General features: G+C 43.6%; 1 non-coding gene across 1 annotated transcript; it reads left to right on the top strand.

Annotated features, from left to right (window-relative positions):
- The first annotated feature begins 4,556 nt into the window (after positions 1 to 4,556).
- LOC114816595 lies at positions 4,557 to 4,697 on the top strand. Its single transcript, XR_003764393.1, has one exon. It is a non-coding gene; the product is annotated as a small nucleolar RNA SNORA7 (small nucleolar RNA).
- Positions 4,698 to 6,000: the final 1,303 nt, after the last annotated feature.

Genomic DNA, 6,000 nt, shown 5'->3' with positions numbered 1-6,000 from the left:
ATGGGAGTCACAGTCTTAATCCCCGTTTTACAGATGAGGTAACTGAGGCCCATAGAAGTTAAGTGACTTGCCCAAAGTCACACAGCTGACAAGAGTCGCCTAAGGTCATACAGCAGACAAGCAGTGGAGCCCAAATTAGAACCTAGGTCCTGGAGTCAGAGGACTCCATGTCCATGCTCTTTCTACTAGGCTACTGTGCTTCTTTCCGCATTCATTCACTCATTCAGTAGCATTTATTGAGCGCTTACTATGTGCAGAGCACTGTACTAAGCGCTTGGAATGTATAATTCGGCAACAGATAGAGACAATCCCTGCCCAATGACAGGCTCACAGTCTAATCACATGTTTAACCTCTCTAGACTGTAAGTTCCTTGGGGGCAGGGAACATGTCTACCAACTCTGTTTTATTGTACTGTCCCAAGTGCTTGGTACGGCACAGAGAAGTCTCTCAATAAATGCCATTGCTTGATCAATTAATTAAACTTCCACAAACTCTAAGACATACTATGTACTCCATAGGTCTCTAGTTAAGCCCTAGCTTCCTGTCTTCATTAAAATTCTGAACAAGGCCCTCAGAGCTTTCCCGAGACCCTGGGTTTCTGAATCCCAAATATCCATAGAACTCATTATTTTTCATAGTTAAAATGCAGTTGTAATAATCAATTCTTCAACATTTAAATCCAAGTTGAATATTTCCATTTCCTCAAAATTTGACCCCAGTTAATTTGTCTGAATGTTCAAATGACATCCTTTGACGTTTAAAAAATTATCCGGGTGACCTTTTATATATTGAAGGAAGCTGACAAGTCAAATAATTCAAATGCTTGGCTTATCATGGGCAAAGGAATCAGATGCTTAAAATCTGACCACTCTCAGAGAGTAAAATGCATGATAAAATCAGTATATTTCTTATCCAGTCCACTAGACTTTGATGAGTTCTTAATATAATCTTATTTTAATTTTATTCTCACAAACTTTCTTAACAATTTTGCATAAATCTTCAATTTTTCCCCAATTCGACTTCACCAGGAGTCCAGTGCTATGGCCTCATCTGACCTAACTACTAATTTGATCAACTGAAGAAATACATGCAGTAGGCACAAAACTATGGAGAATTGGTATTGTTTTGCTGCCTTTAAAGTACAATAGGTTCAAATTCCTGTTTTTAATTGAATAGTGTGTGAATTAACAAGATAAGTTAGAAGGAATCACAAATTCATTCTTTGTTACATTTTTGGGTAACAAGGTAGCCAGTGATTCAGATTCTGATTTTCCATCCAAATTCTTGGATTTTTGATTTTGAAAAGGAAGGGTAAAGTGACCTTTTTTTTTTCATCACAGGAATAGGAACCAAGAGAAGCAGCATGGCTTAGTGGAAAGAGCAAAGGTTTGGGAGTCAGAAGACATGGGTTCTAATGCTGCTTCTGCCACTTGTCTGCTGTATGACTTTGGGCACGTCACTCAACTTCTCTGTGCCAGTTACCTCATCTGTGAAATGGGGATTAAAAGTGTGAGCCCCAAGTGGGACAACCTGATTACCCCGTATCTATCCCAGTGCTTAGAACAGTGCTTAGCACGTAGTATTTATTTATATTATTTTGTTAATGAGGTGTATATCTCCTTGATTCTATTTATCTTGATGATGTTGTCTTGTTCTCTTTTGCTTTGCTGTCTCCCCTGCTTAGACTGTGAGCCCATCACTGGGCAGGGATTGTCTACCTGTTGCTGAATTGTACATTTCAAGCACTTAGTACAGTGCTCTGCACATAGTAAGTGCTCAATAAATACTATTGAATGAATAGTAAGCGCTTAAATACCATTTTAAAAAAAAGCTTTGAAATCATGTAATAAAATAGTTTGTTTGCAAGTATGCATATTTGTTCAATCAATAAATCAATCAGTGGTATTCATTAAGTGCTTACTTTATGCAGAGCTCTGTACTAAGCACTCGGGAGCATACAATACAATGGCATTTTTCAGTAAAAAGTGTGTTGTCCATCCATGCACTGAAATCTGTACCCTTTGGGCACTTGGAATTCACTTGGTGTTCTCCCCTAATTGAGCACCCCAGCGCTAATGTAAAAATACCCTCTAGACTGTATACTCTTTAGGGGCAGGGGACCTTGTCTGATAATTCTGTTGTATTGTACTCTCCCAAGTACAGTCATCTGCATATAGTAAGTGCTCAATAAATACCACTGGTTAGTTGTTTGATTAATTGATACCTAGCTTCCAGTGATTCCTAGGTGATAATAAACCCCACTTTTCTTCATCTCCCACTCCCGTCTGCATCACACTGATTTGCTCCTTTTGCTTTTCCCCCAGCCCCATCCCAGCCCCACAGCACTTAATTATATATGTCATTTTATTGATTGGTATTGATGTCTGTCTCCCCCACCCCCCAACCCCAATCTGTGAGCTTGTTGTGGGCAGGGAATGTCACTGTCTATTGTTGTATTATATTTTCCCAAGCACTTAATAAAGTGATCTTGGCACAGTAAGCGCTCAGCAAATATGATTGACTGAATGAGTAATAATAACAATGTCACTTTTTAAGTGCTTACTATGTTCTTTTTAAGGGCTTACTATGTTCCGAGCTCTCAGGTAGAAATAGTTAATCAGGATGGACACAGTCCCTGTCCCTCATGGGGCTCACACTCTTATCCCCATTTTACAAATACGGAAACTGAGGCTCAGAGAAGTGAAGTGACTGGCCCAAGGTCACACAGGAGACACGTGGCAGAGCCGGAATGAAAACCCAGGTCCCTCCGAGTCCCAGGCTGGTGTTCTATCCGCTAAATTGGGCTGCTTCTCCAGCCCCAGGTAGTGGTGATGGGGATGGCAGAGGAGCAGAGAACAGAAGATCTGCTCTTCCTTCCCCTCCTCTTTAGCAGCACCAATCCTTGTTGCCTCTGCCCCTGCTCCTGTGGTGACTAAACAGTTCCCTGCTTGGGGCATGCCTGACTAGGATTTTCTGGCATGGGCAGACCTATGTGGGCAAGTACTTTTCCTTCACAACTTCATCAAAAACAACTGCTGTCCTTCCTACTTGCTGTTTGTGGCTGTGGCACTTGTAAAGTGGCCTCAGGTGTGCTAGAAGCAGCGTGGCTCAGTGGAACGAGCACAGGCTTTGGAGTCAGGGCTCATGAGTTCGAATCCCAGCTCTGCCACTTGTCGGCTGTGTGACTGTGGGCAAGTCACTTAACTTCTCTGTGCCTCAGTTCCCTCATCTGTAAAATGGGGATTAAGACTGTGAGCCCCATGTGGGACAACCTGATTCCCCTATGTCTACCCCAGCGCTTAGAACAGTGCTCGGCACATAGTAAGCGCTTAACAAATACCAACATTATTATTATTATTAGAATCATCAACAGTGACATTTATTGAGCACTTAGTATGTACAGGGCAGCATAATAGGGGCTTAAGAGAACACAGTGTAACAGAATTAGCAGAATTTGTACAGGGCAAAAGGTCGTTGTAGAAGAGGAAGTGGGGGCAGTCAGTAAATACAACCTGTTCACGGACTTGGGATAGGAGCTTGGAAATGGAGTGATAACTTGAGGGTGTGGTGGTTTCCTGCTGCTGTTCAGTGAGAAGCAGTGTGGGCTACTGGATAGGGCACAGGCCTGGAAGTCAGAAGGACTTGGGTTCTTATTCTGGCTCCATCATTTGTCTGCTATGTGACCTTGGGCAAGACACTTCACTGGGCCTCAAATTCCTCATCTATAAAATAGGGATTAAGACTGTGAGACCCATGTGGGACAGGGACTGTGTCCAACCCGATTTATCTGTATCTACCCCAAAGCCTAGTACAATGGCGGGAGCTAGTAAGCACTTAACAAATACACCCATAACAAGCCCCCGGTTCATACCAAGCAGGACTCTCCTGGAGCAGGGTAGCCTCAGTGACTCATAGAGAGTCAGACCACACCACCAACAGTCAAGGTTATTGTGGAAAGTATTTTATTTAGCTTTACCAACATGCAAGGGAGTGATACAAACACACGCTCACTCACTCCACCAAATGTGCAGTACCAGTTTTCCGGTCAAAGGAGCCCAGTCTGCCAATCCCACAGCAGATGGTTGGGAGAAGTTCCTGGTGACACGGGCTGGCGCTGCAGGCCTCCTCCTTCGCACGCTGCTTCCCTCTCTGTTTTTGAGTGCCGCTGCTTTCTCCTGCTTCTTTTCTCTGCTGCTCCTTCTCTCGAGTGCTTTCTCACGTTTCAAAATAACCACTCTTTCAGAATGACCACCTTTTATCTGCCTTAGGGGACGCAGTTGTGGCTCTACATGGCAGTCATTGATTGGTCCAGGCCCGTTAGTGGGTAGATCAGAGAGAGAAGGTCAAAGCTTCCTCCATGCTCAACCTGCAATCACCTGTCTTCTGGTAGAGCTCATCAGTGCCTCTGTGCGTCTCTTTGTTGTTGCCTGTGGGATCACAAACAGTCACTAGTAAAGCAACTTGTTGCGGGCTCACCACAACCACAACTATTGTTACTATTATCACTCCTGTTGGTTCTAATCTGATCTGAATATCTCATATCTAGCCAGCACTTCCCCTCGCAGGATGGCACCTGGAGAGTTTCCAGTCCTCTACCAATCTCGGCTACGGGAGGGAGAGTCGTCAAGCAGAGACCTGTCCATTCCATTCCTATCTTGGCCAGTGGCTAGTGAGTGGAAGGCAATCTGCAACAAGAGAAGCAGCGTGGCTCAGTGGAAAGAGCACAGGCTTTGGAGTCAGAGATCATGGGTTTGAATCCTGGCCCTGCCACTTGTCAGCTGTGTGACTGTGGGCAAGTCACTTAACTTCTCTGTGCCTGTTACCTCATCTGTAAAATGGGGATTAAGACTGTGAGCCCCACATGGGACAACCTGATTCCCTTGTGTCTACCCCAGCACTTAGAACTGTGCTCTGCACATAGTAAGTGCTTAACAAATACCAACATTATTATTATTATTGTTATTAAAACTCACCCGTGCTGGGCAGCAGCGACGTGGGAGAGAGTTAAGGGTGGAGATTCAAGTTTACTGTGCAGAAGACTACTTCCAAATTTTTATGAAGAAAACTCTATGGATACCCTACCGGAATTGTTACAAATGGAGGTGGGGCTCCAGAGTATAGAACAGTGCTTGGCACCTAGTAAGTGCTTAACAAATGCCATTATTATTATTATTGTTCTGGGAGAGATGTGTCCATGGTATCGCTACGGGTCAGAGACGATTCGACAGCCCAAGACAGTACTTAGCAAACACACCCCTGATCTGTGCCTCTGACCCCTTCCCTTCTCACGTCTTAATATTATTTGTCTCTACTTTTCTTCCCTCCTTGGGTGCCATTTTCAAAAATTCACTCTCTAATGGCTCCTTCCCCTCTGTCTTCAAACATGCTCAAGTCTCCCCTATCCTAAAGAAGTTCTCTAGGGAAACCACCACACCCTCAAGTTATCACTCCATTTCCAAGCTCCTATCCCTATCCTAAGTCCTTGAACAGGTTGTATTTACTGACTGCCCCTACTTCCTCTTCTACAACGACCTTTTGCCCTCTACAATCTGGTTTCTCCCATCTTCACTCACTGTCCATCATCACTGAGGTCACCAATGACCTTCTCTTTGTCAAATCCAACAGTCTACTCAATCTTAATCTTCCTCCACCTGGTATTTGTTAAGTGCTTACTATGTGACAGACACCATACTAAGCACTGGGGTAAATATGAGATAATCAAGTTGAACACAGTCCTCCCATGTGGGGCTCACAGTGTTAATCCCCATTTTACAGATGAGGCAACTGAGGCACAGAGAGTTGAAGTGACTTGCCCAAGGTCACATAGTAGACAAGTGGCAGTTCCAGAGTTAATAATAATAGTAATAAATGATAATATTGGTATTTGTTAAGCACTTACTATGTGCCAAGCACTGTTCTAGGCCCTGGGGTAGATACAGTAATAATAATAATAAATAATGTTGGTATTTGTTAAGCGCTTACTATGTGCTGAGCACTGT

Source organism: Ornithorhynchus anatinus, chromosome 1, assembly GCF_004115215.2.
Source record: "Ornithorhynchus anatinus isolate Pmale09 chromosome 1, mOrnAna1.pri.v4, whole genome shotgun sequence".
Classification (NCBI taxonomy): domain Eukaryota; kingdom Metazoa; phylum Chordata; class Mammalia; order Monotremata; family Ornithorhynchidae; genus Ornithorhynchus; species Ornithorhynchus anatinus.
Note: the sequence above shows the minus strand (reverse complement) of the source record. Positions and strands in the feature narration are given on the sequence as shown.